Source organism: Zootoca vivipara, chromosome 2, assembly GCF_965207765.1.
Source record: "Zootoca vivipara chromosome 2, rZooViv2.hap1.1, whole genome shotgun sequence".
In the NCBI taxonomy this organism is placed as follows: domain Eukaryota; kingdom Metazoa; phylum Chordata; class Lepidosauria; order Squamata; family Lacertidae; genus Zootoca; species Zootoca vivipara.
The window spans coordinates 46,845,615-46,871,450 of NC_142584.1; the positions used below are offsets into that span (position 1 = coordinate 46,845,615).

The 25,836-nt window shown below is 45.6% G+C and overlaps 1 protein-coding gene across 1 annotated transcript in view; it reads left to right on the plus strand.

Moving 5' to 3' along the window:
• Positions 1-1,508: 1,508 nt before the first annotated feature.
• LOC118076513 (interleukin-12 subunit beta) overlaps positions 1,509-25,836 on the plus strand; it is a 58,332-nt gene continuing 34,004 nt past the window's right edge. The window contains exon 1 of the mRNA XM_088661791.1: positions 1,509-1,638. The gene's annotated coding sequence lies outside the window, so the exon portion shown is untranslated. The remainder of the gene's footprint in view (positions 1,639-25,836) is intronic.

Consider the following 25,836-nt stretch of genomic DNA (forward strand, 5'->3'; position numbering starts at 1 on the left):
TGTGCATGCACACTTCTTCAGTGTCTGATGCATTGTGGGGCAGCGCCTGCCCACACTCCTTCAGGTCACAGCGAGCACAGACAGCGCTACCCCACAATGCTCCGTGGCACCTCATGTGCATGCCCGCCCACACTCCTTCAAGTCACAGCGAGCACAGACAGCACTGCCCCACAATGCTCCGCGGCACCTCATTTGCATCCAATCCAATTCAGCTAGAGGTTTCAAATAGATGTTAAAAAGTATGGGTTGAGACCCTGTGGCACCACACATCATAAACTAGAGAGTGTAGAGAAGCACAACAAGCCTCCTGCAGTATCTTCTGGGACCTGCCCTTGAAGCACAACCGAGTCCACTTATGTATAGTACCCAGCATCCTGATCCCTGCAAGGCAGCTTAGAAGGATACCATGCTTTGTCTTAATGAATCATAGAATTGTAGAGCTGGAAGGGACCCTAAGGGTCATCTAGTCCAGGGTTGCAGTGGGGGACACACACCAGAAATTTGTAATGTGCACATGTACATTCAACACAGCCCACTTCTTAGCACTGGAACTGAGCACCTACCCAAAAGGCCACCTAGCAGGGGAAATGTCAATACAGTTTTAAACTGGCCAGGACGCAGCTCTATTCTGTATCCAAGTCTTAGAGAGTTTCAGGTTTTCACTTCTGGATTTACGAAGATCCCAGGATTTGCTTTGCTTTGGGCACCACAGTGTGGCTACTTCTGGCATTTCTGCTATTAAAAAAAATGAAGCTCTGTTCTGGTATATTTTCTCACAGAATATATTCCTTACTACCAGCCTCCTGATGACAATATTCAGTTTGGAAGGGCAGCCTCCTTGATCCAGTGTTACCCAAAACTAGAGAGAACAACTTCCAAGCATCACTTCTTCCATTTATGCCTTCCATTTATGTCAGCATAGCTTGTTATTATGAGTAGGGATAGGTAAGTACTGTATTCTGATTTGCATTTAGAACCTACCTAATCTGCACCTTCCAAAACAATACATGAACTGAAACAAATCCATGCTTTGAAAGTTACACTTCTCCAAATTTTGCATTGCCAATTATGAGCCAAGAGGCCTTGGGGGCACTATCTGCAATATGGGGTAGTGTCCTGATTGAGAGTGTTTTGGACTGTCTTTCTTGCACCCAAGAGTAAATCTAATCAGTACATAGACAGATAGGTGGAAACTACATTTGCATTAGCCACTAGCCATAGCAGTAAGATAAAATATACTGGGGACAGAGCTAAATAGTTAACTATACAAAGTATATTTTGGAGATTTACATAAATACAAATGACAAAACATATACGTGATCAGAATTGGTCACCAGATTCTTTGCCAGTGCACCCATAAAGAAAATTCTCAATATATCATATGAATTAAAAAAATGTTCATCAATGGCTGGAGCAACATTCCCTGAATGCCAGCCAAAAGCAGACCCAACCTCTTCCTCCGGATATGGGCGGGAAAGAGTGAATGAATCACCACCTATGATGGAAAAGGCCTTTCAGATACAAAAGAGGGAGAAATTGCTCAGCCAGAGTACACATTCCACATTTTTCACCAGCGCCATAGCTTCAGTCCCCTTTTCTCCTTCTCTGCCAACACCACTGGAATTGCTGTGCTCTCAGGTATGTGGTTTGCGGTGCAGTTGTGGGTAACTGGAAGCTAGGAGATTAAAGCTTTCATTCTTACGTATCAACGGTTAAATCTATAATTTAAGCAGTAGTGTCTGAATTATAAGTTGTGACGAATCCTCTGTTGCAAGGGATCTTTCAAGTAAGTGCATTTTGGGTATGGGAAGAGGGCCAATGTTAATCTTGTGGACTTTGTTCAGGTTCTTTCTAAAGACAGAAGAACCGGTTTTTCACTGGTTTTTCAGGAGTCCCTTTCTCATGTGGCGTGCTTGCTGCAGCAGCATTCTCCATTGGCAGATATAATTTTGTTTGTGGCTCAACAAAGGTATTAAAGGAAGGAAGACATATTCGTCTTGCTTCTACTCCTTCTACTTAATTCATTAGATTAAGACCTTGATTTAAATGCCACTTGAAGCTCCAACTCAAAAACAAATCAAAAGCTTTACACTTACGATGAGCTGTGGAAAATCCAAGTTTTTTCCTTCCTGCACCAACAAAAAGTGCTAACACACACACACCCTCGCCAACAGCTGCTGTGCTACCACATGAAAGCAATCACACAGCTAGAATTAGGATCACCAGGGGCAGAGGCACTATGAGCAAGGGTTCTGCGGTCCACAAAGTTTAAATCATCCTCCCAGATAAGGACTGGGAGACAAATGACAATAAACAATGTTTCACAACTCCAGCCAGGAGGGGAAAGAAAAATGGTGCTGGACAGCATGCCAAAAGGAAGTAGTCCAAACTTGCTTCCCTTGACTCTGCTCTATGAAGGCATCCCACAATGATGGAAAACACTTTCTGAAGTTTGACTCTGCACAGAACAGCTGGCTTCCAGAACTGCTACACAAAAGTACTTTAAAGAGCCCAGAGAGGAGAGAACGGTGGGAGGAAAAGATGAATAAAAGCTACTGAACTTCAGCATTCCTTGTTTTCCCATCGTCATCTCTGGGTTTACTACAGTAACTTGCTTTTTCCATTAAGCCTTCTGTGCCTACAGTAATGGATAACAGAAGTCTCGCTCTGCCAAATAACTCCAGGTGCCTGCCCGTATCTGCCACCTTGAAAGGCAGAATGGGTGCAGAAAGTGTGTCCCTGCCATGGACGAACCTCCGTCTCTGGCATGATTTCTGATCAGTTCCTCATTCATTCCTCAATATTGGCGTTAATTATGAGGTGCCCCTGAAACGGCACATGATAACAGGCTGCACTCAATCAGCTGCCGAAAGGACTGGCTTTGGTCTTTGAAGGTATTTGAATGATTTTTAAGAAGCTTGAAAACCCTTACAACAGCCAGGAAGGAAGGGGGAGGACAAGACACTGTCTGCTTATGGTTTTCAAATGGTCTTTTTCTTTCTTGACCCCACAAAATGAATGAGCCGTTTGTAGTTGTAGCTATGTTATTCTGTTTGGCACTGAGGAAAAGAGACGGGGAGGCATTTTGAGGTGTGTAACCATTTTTGCCACCAATGTTCCCTAATATGATGCAATTTTGTACACAGCCCTGGAAGGGGGCAACCTAAATGTGAAGCTTTTGTTTAATCACCTAATATGCCCAGGGGGCTGCTCTAAAAAAACCAGGAAAGTTGTGCTGGGGAGGAGGGATATTTAAGTACATCCACCATCAGGGGTTAGCTATACTGTATTTAGCACTTGCCCCAGCAAAGGGGGGGGTGGCCTTCCAACCCCTAGAGGCTCCTGATCCCCTCTAAGCAAGTGAGCAGCTACAGGGGAATGAGCAGAAACCTCTGTTCATCTTGCCCTCTTCCTTTGGGTAGACTGGGATCAAAGCAGAGCTTGTTCTAAGCTTCCTCCTCCCAAGCTCCTGGATGTACCTTTGTCATTAGAGGCCTCTGTTGCTAGGAGTGTCTTTTGCCAGTTTCTTTTGCTATGCCAGCTACTGCAATAACTGCATCAGGATAACTTGGTTATAGTAGTCCATGCATTGGTATCATCAATGTTGTTGTTGTGTTGTTGTTAACAATATGAAACCAATACAATTCATCAATACTACAATCATCTACATTTTTCCCTCCCCCCTTTCCCTCCCTCCCCCTTTGCTCCGGACTTCCCTCAGCTCCTTTATCTAATTTATTTTTTCACTAGTGTCATTGAGCCCGTTAAATAAATGGGCGCTAGAACATATGTGAGAGGAGCAGCGAGGCCGCGGCCTTCCCTCCCTCTCTGCGCTCGGCCGCGGGGCGTGCTGGAAACGCAAGTAAACAAACTTGCTCTCCTGTCGTGCCCCGCAGCCGAGCGCAGAGAGGGAGGGAACACCGCGGCCCCGCCGCTCCTCTCACGGGCCAGGGAGGGTTGTGAGGAGGAGGCGCAGAAGGCGGCGGCGGACCAAGATGGAGCTCCCGCTACGAAACAGCCAGGATTTCGAGGGGTCTGTCGGTGGGAGGAGGAAGAAGAAGAGGACGGGGGAAGTATGGAGGATGGGGGGAGGGAGGGAGGACTCCGGTCCCCGAGGCTCCGTTTGCAACCAGGCCCCTTTGTAGGAAGCGGACGTCCCCCTCCACACGCTTCCGTGGCTGTCAGCGCTCTCTCTGCCCTCTCAGGAAAGGTAGCCCTGAGGGCTGGGAAGGGAGGGAGAAGCTCGAGCGGATCCGGCTGCCGCCGCCTGACACTTCATTTGGCTGCCGCCACCATCTTGTCTGTCTCTCTCTTGCTCTCGTGCGCTCCAAGTGTCTCTGCGTTCCAAGTCCCAACGACTCCCCGTGTGGCACATGCACAGTAGCGCAAACCCAGGGACACAGGGACTGGACGCAGAGACACTTGGACTTTATTATATAGGATATTGTTTCTGCATGTTATAAAATTGTACATATTCCTTCCCTGATTATTCCCATTGTTCTAATAGATAATTGTGCATGTTTATTCAAATCCTGACAATGAATGTAAATCACTCTGTTGTTTTTCAAATAATTTGTAAATAATTCCCATTCTTCCTTGGATTCGCGATTGTCCTTTTCACGTAATTTATAAGTTAATTTTGCAAGTTCTGTATAATTCATCAACTTTTCTTGCCATTGTTCTTTCGTTAGTATTGCTTCCTTCTTCCATCCTTGTGCTAACAATACTCTTGCCGCAGTGGTGGCATACATAAATAAATTCTTCATTTTTTTCAGTATGTCTTGCCCTAAAATTCCTAATAAAAATGATTCTGGTTTTTTAACAAATGTCTTTTTAAATGTTTTTCCCCCCAATTCATTATAAATCACTTCCCAATATTTTTTAACTTCTCTACATTCCCACCACATATGATAAAAGGTCCCTTCTTTTTCTTTGCATTTCCAACATATATTTGACCCAGTTTTAAACATTTTTACCATTTTAACTGGTGTAATATACCATCTGTACATCATTTTCATATGATTTTCTTTCAGCGAGGAACAGTCTGTAAATTTCAGATTTACTTTCCATAACTTTTCCCAATCTTCAAATTGTATATTATGTCCAAAATCTTGTGCCCATTTAATCATAACTGATTTAACCTCTTCATCTTTTGTTTCCCACTCTAAGAGAATACTATATGCCTTCTTCAACAGCTTGCCATCTTCTTCTATAACCTCTTTTTTGAAATCTGGAGATTGTATAGCTAAATCCTTTTTGTTGTCTTCCTTATACATCTCATTCAATTGTCTATAATGTAACCAACTCTGAACATAGCTTTTTATTTCATCATATTCCTTCAATTTCCATTTACCTTCTTGTTCTCTCAATAACGCTCTATATGTAGGCCATTTTTCCTTTTTGCCAAGCGGTTTGAGCAATGAAGCATCAATTGGTGATAACCAGGGTGTTTTTTTGCTCTATAAGATCTCTATACCTTTCCCAAACTCTCATTAATGATCTCCTAATTATATGATTATAAACTCCTTTATGCACTTTCCCTTTCCTGTACCAAAGATATGCATGCCACCCATATCTGTTATCGTGACCATCCAAATCTAAAGCTTCTTCCTTTTCCAGTTTTATCCAGTCCCTAATCCATACCAAACATGTAGCATCGTAGTACAATGTTAGATCCAGGGGAGCAAAGCCTCCTCTTTCTTTTATATCTGTAAGTATTTTATGTTTAATCCTTGGTCTTTTGCTCTCCCAGACAAACTTGGAAATCTCTCTTTGCCATCTTTTGAGACCGTCATCTTTAATCATTACTGGGACTGACTGAAAGAGAAAGAGCATTTTTGGTAGCTCATTCATTTTTATCACCGCTATTCTTCCTAGTAGGGAAAGGTTCATTCTGCTCCACCTTTCCAAATTCCTTTTTATCTCCAACCACACTTTTTCATAATTATCTTTATACAAATTTATATCCTGCTTGCTCTTGATGTATATACTCTCCTAAATTTTTCTTCAATCTATTTGCTAAAATGTTTGCAAATAGTTTATAATCATTGTTTAATAGGGAAATAGGTCTGTAATTTTTTTACCTGCATTAAGTCTGAATCCTGTTTTGGAATTACTGTTATATAAGCTGCCTTTGCGGCTGGCCCAGAAGCTCCAGCTGGTGAGCGCAGAGTGCCAACAGCATGCAACACCTCTGCTAAAATATATGCACTGGCCGCCCATAGGCTACTGGACCAAATTCAGGGTTCTGCTGTTGAGTCCTTATATCCCAGCTCAATCTCTGAGATCACGGGGAGGAGTGCTGTTAGTTGTCCCACATGTCAACCAGAAGTTAGGCACTTAGTGTCATTGGTATCATGCTGTGGAACACACTTCCACCAGAGTCAGCAGGCACCCTCACTTTTTTTACTTACACTAGCCTAAAATAGTATTGTTTTCTCACTGTTCAAGCCTTGATTTATTGGGAGGTACTTTGTAGCAAGGAGAGAAGGTTCTCTCAACCCCAATCCCCGCATCAAGCTGATAGAGCCAGAGCAAGCAATGTCTATAGGATTTATAGAGGTAGTAAGTCACAACTCCAATTCCTTCAACTTCCTTTGGTCCTTCCTGAGCACTACTTGCGTCTGGTCTGGGAAAGTGAGTGTCCTGCATGCAGCAGCAACCCCAAGAGAAGGGGAAGGGGACGAAATAATGACTGGAGCTGCACCAGCTATGACCACAGTAATGCCTCATCCGTAGGTAGGTTTCAGGGTGCCCCTTCAACTTGGTGCCCAGTGTGGAGAACCTGCCAGCACCACCCTAAATCCATCACTGCCATACTGGAATCGAGAGCTGTCTATATAAAACAATGGAGAAATATGGGACTTCAGCATAGCTGTCCCCTCCCCAAACAAATGATAGTAGAAAAGCCAGGTGTTTGCCTTTGGAGTTCAATGGGAAATTGGGAATTCAGTCACCAGACACTGAGCTCATCCTCATTCTCCTATCTCATGCAAATGCATAGTTTCCTTTTTCGGACGTGGACCTGTACTGCACCTGAACACATCTGCATATTGGATGTTGCAGAACAGCTTGAATCAGTTCCTGCGTGTCCTCATTGCCTGTGTGACCTCACTGACCTCATTTTGTCATTGAGAGCCATCATGTATCTTCTTGTTCCTACCTCCTTATTTTTCAACACCCCTCCCACCTCCCTGATACTGTCTAGGCATGCATACAATTGCTGGTTGGGAGGCGATGGTGGTTTCTACTTGCTATGTTGCACTAGAAAGAAATTTATCTAAGGGAAGGTTCATAATGTGTTCCCAAGCACATCTTATCATCGTCACATTTCCGCACTATATACACTGCAGAAACAAAAATAAAATCCAAAACTATCACCTTGGTTATTTGAGGGGGGGGGAATTCAACACCAGATCACTCTATATCAGTCAGTGTTGCCTGCTATCAGTTCAGTTTTGCCATATGAAGATGTTACACTTTTTACATTTTCAAAATGATGGTTGTGCATGAATCACTTACTGGTTCAGAGTTTTGCTTCTGCTGTTAATAGTGCTCGCAGCAGCTATACAGTCTTAAAAGAAATGCGGAGCACTGCACATATTGTTTTTGATATATTTCAAGGCATTACCATGCAGAGAGTAAAGAGTGTACCAAACAAAGTGTGCTCCAATTGCATTTTGAATATTCCAGCAAATTATAGTTTGAAGGAAATGACATGTTTTCAGTTCATCACTGGGTGCTAAAAAACTTGAAGCCTTCCTGCTAAAGGAATAGAATTGCTGCACAAGGAGGGTAGTTGTGATGCTGCTGCTTCACCCTTCTTTTTGTTTTTTAAAAAAGGCTAACCCATTGTCAGTTACACACACAAACCAGAAGTAAGCAGTCATTCTAAAGTCCAGGTAAATGAGTGATTCCCCATTTTGTTAGCCACATAATGGAACAGTTGCTTGGCATTGTGTCTCATTAGTTTTGCAACACTCAAACAACTACATTCCAGATACATCAGAGCCATTGATAATGAGCTCTGATGGGAAACTAGGATTCTCCTTGTCAGAATACCTGGAATGTACATCAGGCCATCCTCCAAGAGTAGATGAGAGAGGAACTAGTATACCTAGTCTGCAAGAAAGGAGCAGGTATGAAAGCACCTTAACAACATCACTTACATCTACTCATCAGATTTGCATGGATACTTTTCAGTTTGTTCAGCCTGACAATAAGGACAAAATATTTGGAGGGGGGCTCAGACTTGCTCCTTGGATCCATGAACATCTTCATTAGGTAAGGTCGTGGGGAACTGGACCAGTGTTTGACAAGAGTTGCCTCCCTTAGAGAGGAATGATTCCCTACAGCCTTAATAGTGTTATTATTTCAGATTTACTATTGAATAACTTATCCTTGGACCTCAGAAACCTGAGTAACCATCAACCAGTCTCAAATCTTCTGCTCTTGGGTAGGTGATTCCTGGGTGGCAGATATAGGTGCAGATATTGGGACCCTGGGTGCCAAAGCACCCACAAAATTCCCCACGAAGGGGCTGGTCACCCACAAATTTCTGGGCCAGAGCCCTGCACACTGCATGGCACCCCCAGCCCCAGGAACCCACAGTCATGGGGCCAAGTGAGCACTCCTGGTGCCAGAAGTAGTCCCAAACCAATGGCTGTGAGCAGAGGAAGACAGGATGTGGACTATCGTTTGAAGCTTTTATTTATTTGGACTTTCATAAATGCTGGGCCACTGCTGAAGAGGCTCTCTCCTTTGCAGTGAACTATGCTTGAACACCCCAAAAACTTGGGGTTATTAGGCAATAACCCCAAGTTTTTGGGGTGTGCAAGCATAGCTCACTGCATCACAACCTACTTGCAGAAGGTCTCAGATTCAAATGCTGGCATCTCCTCTGAAATAATGGAAAACTACTACCACTCTGAGTGAACAAAACTAGTCCAGACAGTGCCGGCTCTACGGCCAGGCTGGGTGGCGCAGGGCACCATGGCGCCGGCCCGCCAGGGGGGGCGCCACACAGCCGCGCCTGCCCGCCCGTCGGCCGCTCCGCCGCTCCGCAAGCCCATGCGCCCGCCCGCCGCGCAGCAGCGCCCTCGGCGACCGCGCTGCGCGCTGAGCCCAGCCGCCCACACACCCGTCACGCTGGAAAACGGGGGTGGCGGGGGGCGGCAGAGGGCGGCGGAGGGATCCGTCGCACCACGGCACCAAAGGTGCTTAAGACGGCCCTGAGTCCAGATTTTATTTGGTACTGCATTCCTAGCTCACCTTTCCTCCAAGGAGCTCAAAGTGATTTACATGGTTCTCCTCCTCCCCACCGTATCTTCACAACATTCTGGTGAGGATTAGGCTGAGATACAATGACTCACCCAAGATTTCCCACTGGGGGTTTGAACCCAGGTCTCCCATGTCCTAGTCCAAGACCCTAACCACTACACCAATGGATGTGGAATCTCTGTCTACCAACATCCCACACAACGATGGTTTACAAGCCAAAAGGAACACCATTTCAGATAAAATCACAGCGGACTTTGCTACCAAACTCTGCCATTTTGTCCTTACCCACAACCACTTCAAATTTGGTGATGACCTGTTCCTCCAGATCAGTGGCACAGCAATGGGCACCTGCATGGCCCGCAGTATGCCAATATCTTCATGGCAGATTTAGAACAACGTTTCCTAAACTCCTACCCAGTCAAACCTCTCTTGTACCTCCGATACATTGACAATATTTTTATTATCTGGACACATGGCCAACAGACCCTGGACACCTTCCACCAGACATTCAATGAATTTCACGCCACCATCAACCTAACAATGAACCAATCTATGCAAGAAATACATTTTTGGACACTACTATAAAAATACAGGATGGGCGTATAGACACCACCCTATACCGAAAACCAACTGACCGACAAACATATCTATGTGCTTCTAGCTACCATCCCAAACATACCAAACAGTCCTTTGTATACATCCAGGCCCTACGTTACAGCCGCATCTGTTCCAACTCTACAGACAGAGACTCTCACCTAAGAGATCTACAGCAAACCTTTTTAGAACTAAAATATCCACCCGATGAAGTTAAACAACAGATCAACAGAGCCAGACTGATACCCAGAGAGAACTTGCTGCAAGACAGACCCCAAAAAGAAAATAAAAAGTAATCACATACAGCTCCCAAGTTAAAACAGTACAGCACATCATCAGAGATCTACAACCTCTCCTAGACAATGACAGTTCTATTTCTCAAGCTCTGGGAGGAAGACCTTTCATTGCTTACAGACAGCCACCCAATCTTAAACAACTCCTCACCCACAATAATACCACCACCAGACTTAACATGGACACTAGCACCAGAGCCTGCAATAAACCCAGATGCCAACTTTGCTGCCACATACACCCGGACAACACCATTACTGGCCCCAACAACATCAAACATATCATCTCAGGACTATTTAGTTGCTCATCTTCTAACACTGTGTATGCCTTCAAATGCAAACAGTGCCCTTAAGCGCTCTATATTGGACAAACAGGCCAAACCCTACGCCAAAGGATAAATGGACATAAATCTGACACCAGGAATCACAAGACAGAGAAACCAGTAGGAGAACACTTCAATACCCCAGGACATTCTATACAAGATCTTAAAGTAGCTGTCTTATTACAGAAAAATTTCAGAAACAGATTGGAAAGAGAAGTTGCTGAATTGCAACTCATTACCAAGCTTAAACCTATCCAAGCTTAAACCTATCCAGTACCAAGATCAAACCTATCCATTCTTAAGGAAATCAGCCCTGAGTGCTCCCTGGAAGGACAGATCGTGAAGCTGAGGCTCCAATACTTTGGCCACCTCATGAGAAGAGAAGAATCCTTGGAAAAGACCCTGATGTTGGGAAAGATTGAGGGCACTAGGAGAAGGGGACGTCAGAGGACAAGATGGTTGGACAGTGTTCTCGAAGCTACGAACATGAGTTTGACCAAACTACAGGAGGCAGTGCAAGACAGGAGTGCCTGGCGTGCTATGGTCCATGGGGTCACGAAGAGTCGAACACGACTAAACGACTAAACAACAACAACCAAGCTTAAAACCATGGAGAGGCCTGGTCTGAATAAGGACATTGGATTCTTATCTCATTACACATGCTAAAGCTTTCTTTAGCCATCTCACCCCTTGCTTTTTCCTGCAAGACCAATTGCAGTCATTAACAGTCGTCAACAGGTTTATCACTCCTATCAGCCAATCACCCATTCCCACCACCCTTCTGAGTAATACCCCTCCCCACCCTCTGACTATACATAAGGGTCTGGTGACTTCTGTTTCAGTGTATCCGAAGAAGTGTGCATGCACACGAAAGCTCATACCTATGACAAACTTAGTTGGTCTCTAAGGTGCTACTGGAAGGAATTTTTTGTTTTATTTTGTTTTGATTACGTCAGACCAACACCGCTACCTACCTGTAACCACTACACCAATGGTATAACTGAATATAATACAGCCATTTATTTATTTTTCTTTCTAAAATGGCTATCCCAACCTTTATTGGCAAGCAATCCTTGGGCAGGTCAACCTTAAAACCAGTACAACAATATACAATTCACTTCATCTGTCCCTTCCCAAGACAAACAAGGTAGCTTCAGATGCTACACATTTCATCCTCTATATCCCCAAAGACCTGGAAGGTGAAGGTTTTTAGCTGTGCCAGAAATGAGTCAACATTAGTGCTTGCCTCTTGCCAAGAGAAAGCATTTTCTATAGCTGGGTGCCACATCTATTCATGTAAAACAGAAACACACACCCCAGACAAGTACTGCTGGCTGGAATTGATCCAGGCTTAGGGGTTTAACTTGCCTTTAAAGAGGCTGCATTTCCCCCAAAAGCACAGGCTCACAGTTTTGAGCTACGGTACTTCTGGAGGCTCAGGTCACAGAGGTGGTCAAGAGTGCCCTTTATCAGCTTGGGTAGTTAACCACTTGAGTCCTTTCTTCTTCTTCTTTTCTTTTTTACAAGAGCTGATCTGATCACTGTCATCCATGTCTTTAGAACATCCAGGTTAGATTGCTGTAAAGCATTCTTCATGGGGGCTGCTTTAAGAAGTATTCAGGAGCTTCAAATTGTACAAAACACCATGCTGAGAGTTTTAAGTGGAACTGCAAGGAACATATATCATCTGTATTTTGCAAATTTCACCTTCCAGTTTGCTTCAAGAGCCAGTTCAGAGTGGTGGTGATCTTGACCTAACTGGTCGAACAGATTCCTCACTGGCCTTGCAGACAATTTCATTGTCCAGAAAGTGGGAGAAGCAACAAGAGGATCAGCCATTTTAGATCTGGTCCTAACCAATAGTGATGACCTGGTTAGTGGGGTAGAAGTGGCAGGATCATTAGGTGGGAGTGATCATGCTCTTCTGGAGTTTATTGTTCAGCGGAAAGGAGCAACCAAGCATACTAAGATTCAAATCCTAGACTTTAAGAAAGCCGACTTCAGAAAACTTAGGGAAACGCTGGGTGAGATCCCATGGACAGAAATACTAAAAGGGAAGGGAGTTCATGATGGTTGGGAGTTTGTTAAAAGGGAGATATTAAAAGCACAACTTCAGGCAATACCAATGAGGCGGAAACATGGAAGGTGCCTAAACTAAAGAAGCCAGGGTGGCTATCTAAAGAACTTTTAACTGAGTTAAGATTTAAAAGGGACATGTACAAAAAATGGAAAAGGGGGGAAATCACCAGAGAGGAATTCAAACATATAGCCAGCACATGTAGAGACAAAGTCAGAAAAGCTAAAGCACAGAATGAACTCAGGCTCGCCAGAGAGGTTAAAAGCAACAAAAATGGCTTTTATGGGTATGTCCGTAGCAAAAGGAAGAACAAGGAAACAGTGGGGTCACTTAGAGGAGAAGATGGTGAAATGCAAACAGGGGACAGAGAAAGGGCAGAACTCCTCAATGCCTTCTTTGCCTCAGTCTTCTCCAAAAAAGAAAACAATGCCCGACCTGAAGAATATGGAGCAGATGATTCAGCAGGGGAACACACAGCCCAGAATAAGTAAGGAGGTAGTACAAGAATACTTGGCTAGTTTAGATGTATTCAAGTCTCCAGGGCCAGATGAACTACATCCAAGAGTATTAAAAGAACTGGCAGAGGTGATTTCAGAACCACTGGCAATAATATTTGAAAATTCCTGGAGAACAGGCGAAGTTCCAGCAGACTGGAGGAGGGCAAATGTTGTCCCTATTTTCAAAAAGAGGAAAAGAGAGGACCCAAACAATTACCGCCCAGTCAGCCTGACATCAATACCTGGAAAGATTCTAGAGCAGATCATTAAGCAAACAGTCTGTGAGCACCTAGAAAGAAACTCTGTGATCACTAAAAGTCAGCATGGGTTTATGAAAAATAGGTCATGTTCAGACTAATCTGATCTCATTTTTTGACAGAATTACAAGCCTGGTAGATGAAGGGAACGCTGTGGATGTAGCCTATCTTGATTTCAGCAAGGCCTTTGACAAGGTGCCCCATGATATTCTTGTAAAGAAGCTGGTAAAATGCGGGCTAGACAATGCTACCATTCAGTGGATTTGTAACTGGCTTACTGACCGAACCCAAAGGGTGCTCATCAATGGCTCCTCCTCATCCTGGAGAGTAGTGACTAGTGGGGTGCCACAGGGTTCTGTCTTGGGCCCAGTCTTATTCAACATCTTTATCAATGACTTGGGTGATGGGCTTGAGGGCATCCTGAGCAAGTTTGCAGACGACACCAAATTGGGAGCGGTGGCTAATACCCCAGAGGACAGGATCACACTTCAAAATGACCTTAACAGATTAGACAACTGGGCCAAAGCAAACAAGATGAATTTTAACAAGGAGAAATGTAAGGTACTACACTTGGGCAGAAAAAATGAAAGGCACAAATACAGGATGGGTGACACCTGGCTTGAGAGCAGTACATGTGAAAAGGATCTAGGAGTCTTGGTAGACCACAAACTTGACATGAGTCAGCAGTGTGATGCAGCAGCTAAAAAAGCCAATGCAATTATGGGCTGCATCAATAGGAGTATAGCATCTAGATCAAGGGAAGTAATAGTACCACTATATTCTGCTCTGGTCAGACCTCACCTGGAGTACTGTGTCCAGTTCTGGGCACCACAGTTCAAGAAGGATACTGACAAACTGGAACGTGTCCAGAGGAGGGCAACCAAAATGGTCAAAGGCCTGGAAATAATGCCTTATGAGGAACGGCTTAGGGAGCTGGGTATGTTTAGCCTGGAGAAGAGAAGGTTAAGGGGTGATATGATAGCCATGTCCAAATATATAAAAGGATGCCATATAGAGGAGGGAGAAAGGTTGTTTTCTGCTGCTCCAGAGAAGCGGACACGGAGCAATGGATTCAAACTACAAGAAAGAAGATTCCACCTAAACATTAGGAAGAACTTCCTGACAGTAAGAGCTGTTCGGCAGTGGGATTTGCTAACAAGGAGTGTGGTGGAGTCTCCTTCTTTGGAGGTCTTTAAGCAGAGGCTTGACAGGCATCTGTCAGGAATGCTTTGATGGTGTTTCCTGCTTGGCAGGGGGTTGGGCTGGATGACCCTTGTGGTCTCTTCCAACTCTATGATTCTATGATTCTATGACCAGGGACCACAATGATATCTGAAGGAATGCCTCCTCCAATTTTCCCCCAATTTTTTTTAGCTCAAAGGAGAAATTGGGGATAGGTGGTTTCATGAACTCGCTAATCTTCTTCACATCTTTCACTTCCCCATCCTCTTCATTTACCTGTCACTGGAGAGATTACACTCCCTACTGCTGCTAGGTACATTTTTATTTCACTCACAAGATGCCAAAGTGATGGCAGGAAGTATTGCCCTCACTCTGATTTAGCTTAATGATTGACACCACAAAGTCAATTAAATTTGAGGACAGGAATAAGAAATACTTCCTGCCTCCATGCTGGCATCTTGCACTTAAAGAAAAGGAAAACAATTGCCCCACCGCTGATGAGCTTCATTCCACCACCTCAGTTTCACATCCTGTGAAGAATGTCATTAGGTTTTGGAGGGGCATTTCTGTGCAACCATATATATTGTGAATTGGGCACAGTGGATTAAATTTCCCTGAAATAAAAGTGCTTCCTTGCAGGAAAACATCTGACTCCAATCCAATCAAACAAATGAGGGTAATTATTGTAATGGGTCATGTGGGAAAGCCTTGGGCCCTCTTCTCTCTGCATGACATAACAGATTTATATGGAGAATGTGATTTCACTTATTGCAATATGCAGGATGTTGTAATGGATCAATGGGGAGTTTTCTTGGCCAACCCCAAGTTATGTGTTCAAATGTTTCCACTTTCCTGCCACAGGAAATGGAACCTGTCATCTCCACTGCAGGAACATTTTTGCACTACTGGAACTACATGCAATCTCCTTGAATGATGCTTAATTCCATTGATCTTTATTAAACTTCCTTCAATGACAATCCTTTTTGCTTATGGCATGTTGACAACAATGCCCAGGTCTGTCTAAGCACATTTTATGTAATAGAATAGATTAGGAATAGCTATTTTTTTCACATTCTGGATAAAGAAAAGAGGGGAAGTAAGGATTCACTTCAACCTCCCAGTGAGAGCCCCTGGTATATTTGTGAATGTGCAAGGTAGAACTAGAATAAAACCTACAGAGGGCAGCTTTGAGACATTATTGGTGGGGAGCAAGAGGAAAATCTGGATTCTACCCTCAACAAATATAATTCCTTATTTTCAGGAGGACATGTGATCTGAGTTGCTAGAAGAAAGGCCCATCGAGGGGCAAGAAACTAAATCTGAAATCTTAAGCCTGCATACCCAAGTATAACCCTCATTGACCTCAGTGGGACTTACTTCTGAGTAGACATGTACAGGATTGCATTATAAAACTGCTACAGTGTGAATGGAGAACCTGTGGTCCTCCAGAGGTTGCTTGATTACAACATTCATCATTCCTGACCTATGACCATGCTTGTCTGGGGCTAATGCAACTTGGAGTTCAGTAACAGAACTACAAAGGCTCTTCATTCCTTGTTAGAGACATCCGAATCCCACAGCTAAGTCAGAAACTCAACTGAAATGAGCTCAGCTAAGAACCAATATGTTTATTTACATGTTTGCACTCGAAGAGCCCTTACGGCTATTTACAGATTCATTTAACCTAAAACATCACTTGGCATGCCCAGCGTGCTATGGTCCATGGGGTCACGAAGAGTCGGACACGACTAAACAACTAAACAACAACATCAACAAAAATATCACTTAATAAAATAAAGCCACAGGCAACAGCACAGCTAAAGTAGCAGAACAGTGAAACACAGTGTTGCAAAAAAAAAAAAAATCGAACATCAAATGCAGTAAAACATAAACAAAAGAGTAGGATGTGCCATTAAAAAGTGTAAGTGAACAGGGCAGGATTGAGTTCACAAAAGTGGTACCAAGTGAACATTTCTGAGGTCAGAACTCTACTACTGCAGACAATCCAGATGTGCCTTCAGCTGCTCCACTACCTGTATGTTCAATTATTTTATTTTATTATTAAATTTGTATACTACCCTTCATCCAAGCAGCTCAGGGTGATTCTCAAAATAAAAACAAAATGCATATTAAAAACAAGAACAAAAATGAACCAATACCCCCCATAACACATTTAAAAGGCTATTAGATTATAATCAGCCACAGACCCAGTTGAAGAGGAACGTTTTTGCCTAGTAGCTAAAGGTGTATAACAGGCACCCCCAAACTTCGTCCCTCCAGATGTTTTGGACTACAATTCCCATCTTCCCCGACCACTGGTCCTGTTAGCTAGGGATCATGGGAGTTGTAGGCCAAAACATCTGGAGGGCCGCAGTTTGGGGATGCCTGGTGTATAATGATGGCACCAGCATTTCACAAATGGGGAAACAAACACAGAAAAGGCCTGTTCTCAAGTTGCCATCCTCCAGACCTCTTGTGGAAGAGTTCATCTGTAGGTTTCACACACAAGCAGAGCATCCAAATGTGGCTACTGCTTCAGAGAAAACAGTTGCAGAGTGAATGAATGCAGTGAGTTATGTTACAGCAGAGATGAAGCAGTGCGACTACCACTGCTGGAAGGCACACACAACCTGACCTTAGCCAAGAGGGTCTATTATTTGCAAGCAAGGGTGATTGCAGCTCATAGGAGCAGCTGTAATCAGTCCCAAAAAACCAATCCATCCTGAGTTCAGCACACACCTACCAGCCACCATCAAGATCCATTTCACACAATCCTTTGACAAAGCTGGCAAAAATCAGCCCCTGCATGTTGACAAGGGTTCAAAAGACTGACCTTTAGACTGTTGATGAAATGACCATGGGCGTACCCAGGATCAAAACTAGGGGGGGGCAAGGGGAGGGGCCAAGGCACGGAAGGGGAGGGGCCACAAAGTGGGCGGGAACAGCGAACTCGCGCTCCGCCGGGCTGTGCCCCTCCCTAGAAGCAGGGCTGGTGGGCGGAGGCGGAGCCCAGCCCAGCTGAGCGCGAGTTCAGCGTTCCCGCCCGCCGCGCCGCGCTCCCTGGTTCCCCGCCGCGCTTGGCCTTGCCTGAGGGCGCGCCGGGGAGCTGGAGGGAGGGTGCGGCGCGGTGCGGCGGGAATGGCGAACTCGCGCTCCGCCGGGCTGTGCTCCGCCTCTGCCCACCAGCCCTGCTTCTAGAGTAGGGCAGCTGCCCTAACTTGCCGAATGGTGGGTACGCCCTTGGAAATGACTTACTTTGCCTGCTACTATATAGCGGTATCTTGGGTTAAGAACTTAATTCATTCCAGAGGTTTGTTCTTAACCTGAAACGGTTCTTAACCTAAGGTGTGCTTTCGCTAATGGGGCCTCCTGCTGCCGCTGGCACGCGATTTCCGTTCTTATCCTGGGGCAAAGTTCTTAACCTGGAGCAACCACTTCCTGGTTAACGAAGTTTGTAACCTGAAGCGTCTGTAACACGAGGTACCATTGTACACAGATCTCATTCTGACCAAAGCACAGGCCTGCCCTACCTCCATTAGCAGTGGCAGCCCCCCAGATATTGCTCAAGAGCCCCCCACTATCGCCCTCTGTTAGAGGGCAGAGGGGTATTATCAATCAATTAATTAATCATTCACTCACATTTTACATACGTCTCAAGGCAATTTATAAACATGCCATGAAACATGTTTTAAAAATGCTACATGTTAGATTGAAGTAAGAGTCAACTGCTGGTCCAGTAAGCTTTACAGTCATACCTCAGTTTAAGTCCGCCTCGGTTTGAGTATTTTCAGTTTAAGTACTCCACGGACTTGTCTGGAACGGATTAATCCACTTCCCATTACTTTCAGTGGGAAAGTTCGCTTCAGATTAAGTACGCTTCAGGTTAAGTAGAGACTTCCGGAACCAATTGTGTTTGTAAACCGAGGTACCACTGTACTACACGGAATATGAGGAGGTCCCACCTTGTCCTTTACCTCAGTAAGATGTCACGAGCAGCCCTGTCTCTTAAGAACATTATGGTGGAGAGGAGAGAAAGTATCATTGTCTGTCTGTTTAAACCATACGTGTTTATTCCTTGGCAGGACCTGCATCCCTAGTTATCACGAGGTACTAAAAGCTAACCACAGTAAATGTTTCCAAAATATTCTGAGGTTTTTTGTTTTCTTTTTTTAACCTGCCATGTCTGTCAGCTCCTCACTCCATGTTTCTGGAATCTCTTGGTACCCCTTTCTCCCTGTGCCAAAAATGGTACCCTAAACTGCTGGCGATAACAATCAAATCTCTTACCTGTTGTAACCTTGTCACCGCAGGCCAGTTCTTTCAAGCTTCCTCTTGAAGTGGCGAATTCCAGCTCAGCCACACACCTCTGCTGTATTTTTGCATGCAGGCTACAGTGGTGTTCTTTGAGTTATGAAGAAACTAGCAACTTATAGGAAGGACTCATCTGTGAAATGGGCCTCACCGCTGCCAGCATGGCATTCCTATTTTTAAACATTTCCAGGGATGATATTTAGAATGACTGATAATGTATTAGATTTAACTGCCCAGCTGGAAGCAACATGCCTTCTTCACATTCAGAGTTCTTCCAGTCCTTACTGCACCACCACATATTGCCAAGAAGAAAGCTGGATCCTACACTCTTCAGGAATGAGTCCCATAACCGATTATGAATGAGACAGGAGACAGGCCAGAGGTCAAATTCCCTAAACTTAGCCAGTCCAAATTGTCTATTCAGGGGCATAAAGTAAATCCAGTTCAGTGCAGCAGTCCCAAGGAAACAAGCAGGAGAAGATGTGAGTTAAGTGCAGTAGCAGCAGCCTTGCATTAACCTTGAGTGGGACTGTGAAGAGGCCTCAAGCCACATAGACTGCAGCTGCTCTGGTTGCCATGCCAACCCTCTTAGCACAGGTGCAGTGAGGCAAGCCAGAGAGCAAGCCTTACCTCACAGTTTTCTGAAAAAAGTTGCACAATCTTGGAAGAAGCCACCCTATGCTATGTTTAGAAAAAAGGGCTGTGCCTTGAAATATGCACAATGTTTCTCTTGTATCTGCAAGTCTTAACACCACTTTAGACAATAGTACATTTAGAGATCAATACATATAGACTGCTCTTTAACCATATTTGAATCTCCTTGAAATCACCAGAACTCAGTTCTAAATATGGTCAGCGTTTATTTGGCTTGCCACATTCAAATCAATGAATCCATATAATGTGTTTAGTACTGGGGTGAACATTTTTCATTCGTTTGATATATTAGTAGGAATTTTGCATACCTCGTGGCAGAGCTAAAGGGTATATTCCCAGCCTGTAATCATTATGATTACTTACTTCATTGTTTCCCTGGATTTACAGCATTTCAAAACTTTCAACTTAATTACAAATTAATAGATAACTTTCTGTTACTGAATTCCATTTCATTTTTCATATCCTTAACCACCTGGCATTTAAAAGTTGCTGCCTCTGAAGCCTAATTCAAATTTTTTGGATGACTACTAAAGCAATAGGATTCTGTGTAAGTAAATTAACTGCTGCTATGGAAAACAGTTTGATAAGCAGAAATCATCAAGTGAAGCTTTTCATAGCACAGACATCCATGAACATCTGTAAATCACACTGTTGCACAGTCTGGTAAAAAAGGAAAATTTGGTAACCCTGTGCTGACATTTTAGTGGCAGAAAATGGAATCTGAAAGTGTTTAGTTTGCTGGTTCAGGGAACTGTAAAATACAGACTTCTTATTTAGCTTCTTAAAACTCTCATATGCCGTATTTCCATGCCATACTAAATCCAAATTTTTATAGTGTATTGCCCTGATGAGGTCAGATTGGAGTTTTTTCAGCTTCACAGTTTCCTTCACATTAGAAAAACGAGATCCTTACATCAGCAGTGACAACACATGATATGTCCCCAAACATGAGTATAGCTAGTAAAAAGCTCTCGACATACCAACACATAACATCAAACTCAGGCATGTATTCCCCCTCTGGTTTAGAAAGGAAGATGCTCATCTAACTCAAATTAACTGCTCCATGCACATTTTTCCAATGCAATGAGGAAAGGAGGGCAACTTCCCAAATAATATGGATTTCTAAGGTAAGGAAGATAAAGCAGCAAACCTCCGAAACTCTTACATAAGAAAAGGACCCCAGAAATTAAGTTCCACTAGGTATGGTTGGAAGCTGCCGCCACACAGCTAGTGGGATTGCTAAGGCAGCTGCTTCAATCTGCCTCATGGGCAGGCCAGCCCTGATGGCTAGGTAGGCCAGACCCCCAGGGCCAACCTAAATTCTCCAGGTTTGTCTGTCCCCCACAAGGCACAAAGAGGGTTTGACTCTCCAGGTCAGGCATCCCCAAACTGCGGCCCTCCAGATGTTTTGGCCTTCAACTCCCATGATCCCTAGCTAACAGGACCAGTGGTCAGGGAAGATGGGAATTATAGTCCAAAACATCTGGAAGGCCAAAGTTTGGGGATGCCTGCTCCAGGTAGACAAGAGCATCTTCCCTACCAAATGTCCCTAAGCTGTTGAGAAGGAATGATCCCCTCACTCCAGCTAGACTTGAGAACACCCATTTTAGCTAAGGCTTCTATTTTAATTTCCAACCAGTGATATATTCATTCATTTTTTTTAGACTTTGTGCTTTGTATTTGACTGTGATTAATGTTTAATGTGCTGGGCTTAATGACCTCACTGAGACCTGCCCCCATGACATCACAGGGGCTGTCCCTAGGTCTCAGGCTTGGGCCCTGAAATCTTGGGGTCTGGGATGCTCCTTACCTGGCAGCCCTACATATGGCTGGTCCACATGTTCAAGCAGCAGGAGCCCCTATAGAGATGGTTAAATAAATGTGCATTATAGCATGAAGAATTGCATTTATCTACCTACTTTTAGAATGAATGCATATAGGTTGAAGGTTTGGGCCTACTACCACCACCCTTGCCACACGTGTCCAGTTGAACATCCCAGACCCCCCAAGTGTCCCTATTTTCCAGGGATGTCCCTGATTTAGAGAAGCCATCCCAGTTTCTGATTTGATCCTGGAATGTCCAACTTTTCTATAGGATGTCCCGATTTTCATTGGAGAAAAGTTGGAGGGTTCCAGAGGTATCCGACCCCCGAGCCGTCTGAAGGCAATGAAAGGAAGTTTTTTTAATGTTTGAAGTTTTATTATGATTTTTATATATATTGGAAGCTGCCCACAGTGGCTGGGGCAACCCAGTAAGATATGTGGGGTATAAATAGTAAAATGATCATTATGGAATGAGAAATCCCTATTTTCAATGGAGAAATGTTGGAGGGTATGACATCCCTGCTTGGAGAAGTGTTAGTATGCAAGGGAGCAGAAATTGCCTTTGCATGGCAAAAGTGTTAAAGGCATAAAATCTTTGGAAGGTAACAGAAATCTTCTACCTTACTTTACTAATTAAGTATCCCTTGCTTTCTACCTTACTTTACTAATTAAGTATCCCTTGCAACTGAATGCTAAATATTAAAGTAAAGTAAAATGAAGTAAAGTTAAATTAAATTAAAGTTAAATTAACTGCAGGAGGCAGTGGAAGACAGGAGTGCCTGGCGTGCTGCGGTCCATGGGGTCACGAAGAGTCAGACACGACTAAATGACTAAACAACAAACAATATATTTGTATTGATGTGTTTTCCAGCATGCTCAATGCAGTCAGTACAGGTTATAGCATGCCTGTGAGGAAGGTTAGGGTGAAAGAGTGAACTTCATGTTTGTACAGAGATTTGACCGTGAGTTTCTTTAGCCACTGTACCATCCACATACCATATTGGTTGTTTTCTCCTGTGAACCCCACCTCCCACAGCCCAATAAGAAAGAGCTGGTGGGAGCTTGTGATGGTAGAATGATGACAATCCCATAAATTATCAGATTTATATTTCCTTACATGAGGCCCCCAACGCTTTAGAAGAAATTTGGGTGTGTGTGCAGGTGACCGCAAAGGGGAGGAGAAGAAAGGGAATTCCCATTTCATGGGCAGAAGTCCATTGTACAGCTGGACTGATTTCTTTAATAAAGAAGCTGACATAGCTTTTATTTTATTTTATTAAATACGTACTTGCTGATTTAATTCAATGGCCCTGCAGAGTGTGGCAGAAATGTGTATTTTATGCAAGAATATATGTTTCAGGTTTGTACAGCCAGTTTTAAAGTGACTGTCATGATATGGATGAATTAATCTGAGGTAATATTCTTAAAGCTGGTTGACAAGCAACTATTGTCACTGAAATATACTCGGAGTCGAGGGTGAATTTCATGCTCTTTATTCAGCTCATATTCATCAAGGAGAAGAAGAGAAGACGAATGGCTCTTTTCCCAAAACCATCTGCTTATATACATTATTTACACAATGGGCCTTGCGTGATTGGCTACTTCAGGGCTACACCTGTGGGCCAATTATATTGTGGATTGACTTCTGCCTGCAGCCTGATTGGCTGCTCCTACAGGCCAATCAGGTAGCAGATTCACTTCTGCCAGCCGCCTGATTGGCTGCTCCAGCAGGCCAATCAGGTTGCGGATTCACTTCCACCTGGAGTTGGATTGGGTAGCTCCCGCTGATTCTGAATCCTATTGTTCTAGGATTCAGCTCAGTACATAACACCCCTCCCCTCTAAGTTCCAGTCCTGCCCGGGAAGTTGCATTCGTAGTCCCCAAGGTCTGCTGGCCGCCTCCGTGTGCGTTGTGGCCTGGGGTGTTCCTTGGTCAGGGGTTCTGGTTCTGGCTCGTGTTCCGAGGCTGCTGGCTGTGCCGGGGCTGTCTGGTCTGGCGCCACTGAACCACTAGGTTGTGACTCTGGTTCCGGTGTCCTTCCAGCCTCGGGGCGCCCCTCTGTGCCTACTGCTTCTGCTTCCCCTGCCCACCCCTCTCGCTCTACAGGCCTCACTGCCCTGCTGTCCCCTTGGGACCCCTCTGTCCCGCTCTCCTCCCGGGTTCCTCCTGGGAATCGTCGCCGTAGCTGGTCGCAGTGGCGGCGCCAACATTGCCCCCCTTCCGTTAGTACCTCGTACGACACGGGACCGGTCACCTTGGTGACTGTGGCGGGTACCCATGCTGGGCCTGCCCCAAAATTCTTTGCATACACTGGGTCCTGGGCCACAAATGTCCGGGGGTTCCTGCCTTTCCCCACCACTACCTCATCCTGAGCTCTGTCGGGGTGAAGTCGGTCCAGTCTAGTTGCAAGGCGCCGGCCCATGAGTAGTTCAGCTGGGCTCCGGCCCGTCGTTGTGCTTGGGGTGCTGTGCTGTGCTAGAAGAAATGCGGCAAGGCGGTATTCCCAGTCCCCTTGTGTTATGCGGCGGAGGCTGTCCTTGGTGGTCCGCACCATGCGCTCCGCTTGGCCATTGGTGGCAGGGTGGAATGGTGCTGAGCGGATGTGGCGGATGGCGTTCTGCGCTGTGAAGGTCTGGAACTCCTCTGACGTGAATGCGGTTCCATTGTCCGAGACGAGGGTGTCAGGGAGCCCGTGGGTCACAAACAGCTTACGTAGTACCCGGATGGCTGCCGCCGTAGAAGTGGACGGTACCAGTGCGACCTCCAGCCATTTGGTGTAGGAATCCACCACTATGAAGAATGTTTTTCCCTGGAAGGGGCCAGCGAAGTCCACGTGCAAGCGTGACCATGGATGTCGGGCGGACTCCCAGGGCTGGACTGGGGCCCTTGGGGGATCCGGGCGGGATTCTTGGCAGGTCTGGCAGTGTTGGACCCAGGCCTCTATCTCTCTGTCAATCCCCGGCCACCACACATAACTCCTGGCAAGGGCCTTCATCCTCACTACCCCTGGGTGTGTCTCGTGTAGAGCTGTGAGGACCCTTTTGCGGAGGGGCTGGGGAACAACAACCCTGCTTCCCCATAACAGGCACCCCTTGTGGGCCGACAGTTCATGTTTGCGGTTTGTGTAGCCAGCGAATTCTGGCCCGGGGCTGCTGCTGGGCCATCCTCGCCACACCCAGTCCAGGACCCGGGAGATGACCCTATCTTTTGTGGAATGGTGCGCAACTTCTTGTGCCTGAATGGGTCGGTCGGGAAGCAGCTCCAGGGTCATAACCTCTTGCGCAGGCGCTGGGTCGGGGCCTGTTTCTGGTAGTGGTAGCCTGCTGAGTGCGTCTGCGTGGCCCATCGCCTTCCCAGGGCGGTGGATTAGTGCATACTGGTAGCCGGCAAGGAAAATTGACCACCTGAGGACACGTGGAGACAACACTTGGGGGGTCTGCTTCTCGGGGGCAAACAGGCCAAGCAACGGCTTGTGGTCAGTCACTATGGTAAAGGGCCGCCCGTACAAGAAATCATGGAATTTTTTTACGCCCTTCACGATTGCCAGACCCTCCTTGTCAATCTGTGAGTAGTTTCGTTCGGCTGCAGCAAGCGTCTGGGAGAAGTATGCCACCGGCACCTCTCTTCCATCCGGGAGTTGGTGTCCCAGGACAGCGCCGATGCCATAGGGAGAGGCGTCGCATGCCAGCACCACTGGCAGCCTCTCGTCGAAGTGTGCCAAGACCGAGTTCGAGACGAGCAAGTCCTTGACTGCCTGGAATGCGGCCCTTTGTCGCTGGCCCCACACCCAAGGGGCCCTTTTATCTAGGAGTCTGTGTAGGGGCTCCGCTACCGCTGCCTTATGGGGAAGGAAGGCATGGTAAAAGTTCAATAGTCCCAAGAATGACTGAAGTTCGGGCTTGCTCTTGGGCGCTGGGGCCTCACAAATGGCCCGTACCTTGTCACCGGTTGGATGGACCCCTTCTGCGTCCACCTTAAATCCCAGAAAGTCCACCTGTGGCACTCCCAGTAAACACTTTTCCCGCTTCACCTTGAGGCCCGCCGTCTGGAAACGGTGCAGGACGGAGCGGAGGCGGTCCTCAAATTCCTCTGGTGTGGGCCCGGCGATCAGTACATCATCGAAGAAGGGGGTGACGCCAGGAATCCCTTTAAGGAGAGAGTCCATTAGATTCTGGAATATGCCTGGTGCCACGCTAACGCCAAATTGCAGCCGCTTTACTCTGAATGCCCCTCTGTGCGTCACAATCGTCTGAGCCTCTGCTGTGGCTTCGTCCACAGGCAACTGTTGATACGCTTGGGCCAAGTCCAGTTTGCCAAAGATTTTTGACCCAGCCAGGGTGGCGAGGACATGGCTGACCACTGGCACTGGGTATGCATGGGCCGTGAGAGCCTTGTTTATGGTGCATTTGTAGTCTGCACAGATGCGGACCGAACCGTTAGGCTTGACGGGTGTGACAATTGGAGTTTCCCAGGGGGCGTTGGGCACCGGCTCCAGCACTCCTTGCTCCACGAGCCGGTCCAATTCCTCGTCTATGCGGGGTTTCAGGG